Source organism: Dreissena polymorpha, chromosome 14 (assembly GCF_020536995.1).
Source record: "Dreissena polymorpha isolate Duluth1 chromosome 14, UMN_Dpol_1.0, whole genome shotgun sequence".
NCBI classification, from domain to species: Eukaryota; Metazoa; Mollusca; class Bivalvia; order Myida; family Dreissenidae; genus Dreissena; species Dreissena polymorpha.
Genome location: NC_068368.1, coordinates 45,306,565 through 45,307,984, shown reverse-complemented (window position 1 = coordinate 45,307,984; position 1,420 = coordinate 45,306,565). Strand labels below are relative to the sequence as shown.

The following is a 1,420-nucleotide window of genomic DNA, read 5'->3' as shown; positions in this document are numbered from 1 at the left end:
ACTTTCTGGTTTTGTATAAAAACAAAACATAATCAAAATATATTTATTTTGTGATTTTTCTAATTTGCTAATTTAGTGGAGAATCAATGTAATACGATATTTGACGACCTAACGCGCAAGCAAGTTTATTGGAAGGCGTAGTGGTACGAAAACGTACAATGTACTAGTTTATTAATAGACATATAATAACGATCGCTATACACAACTTCACCAAAAAGCAGTACATAAATGATGTCAGCCGGAATACATGTTGCTCAGTTGGGAGAGCGTAAGACTGGAGTTGTTTACGCAACAATCATCTAAAGGCCCCCGGTTCAATCCCGGGTTTCGGCACGAACGGAACAGTTCGGCGGCTGACAATTTTTTTCAGTCAGGTTAATAGATATAATAAAGCTTTATTTTATGTAGACATTTTAAAATCCATTTTACTACAATTGGACATTTTATTAAAATTAATGGATGCCGCGTGGTGACAACGTTTATTAAATTTTCTAACATCACTTAAATACCTTTTAAAAATACACGTGTTTTTATATTAACAAATAAATTCAAACAACACATCTATTATCCATGTATTTTTATGGTTGTCTATCATAGGCCCTTAGTACTATCCCTACCACATATAGAGCGCAAAGCGCGACACGTATTATTGATTGTAACAATGAGTTGCGATTAAGGAAGCAGCCGCTTATCAAGGAGGAGCTGTGTCCCAGCAACCCGTGTCCCTAGAGTCAAGCACTCCTCAGAGTTTTTATTTAAGAACCACATATAAAGCGCGAAGCGCGACAAGTATTACTATCCAGGTGGTATGGGCCCTTTAGCATTATCCTACTATTACGTCCATAGTTATCTTCCTTAGAATTTGAGAAATTTTGAAATCGTTGTTCAAAGTCCAAAATTTTCATCCGATTGTTCCCAAACTTGCACAGGTTTGTTTTATCAAGGAGGACCCAAACCAAACTCTATATGAGCAATATCGGATAATAAGTCCAGAATTATGTCTCTTTGAATTTAAAAATAAAAGTGAAAAACTGCTTGGTTAGGTGATTATGTCAACATTTTTCATCAGATTCTTTCCAAACTTACAGTGTCTTCATATCAATGAGCATTTTTACCACATTTAAAATGAGAAACATCGGGACAATAAATCCAGAATTTTTTTCTATTAAATTTGACAAAATAAACAATTTCCACTTGTTTAAAAGATTTCACAACTTTTGTCTGAATCTTTCCAAACTTGTTAAATGCTTTTATATCAGTATTACTCGAACCCTATTGAAAATGGTGAATATCGTAGCAATAAATCTATTACGATCTTTTACTGAATTTCAAAGTATTGTGAAATGCAGCTTCTTTATGCAATTTACAGTTTTCATTCAATTTTTTTTTTCAAACTTTTACAGTGTTTTCATATCAATGA

The 1,420-nt window shown here is 33.3% G+C and overlaps 1 non-coding gene across 1 annotated transcript; it reads left to right on the top strand.

Annotated features, from left to right (window-relative positions):
* Positions 1-237: 237 nt before the first annotated feature.
* Positions 238-333, top strand: Trnas-gga (transfer RNA serine (anticodon GGA)). The gene is given in 2 exon segments: positions 238-280; positions 298-333. It is a non-coding gene; the product is annotated as a tRNA-Ser (tRNA).
* Positions 334-1,420: the final 1,087 nt, after the last annotated feature.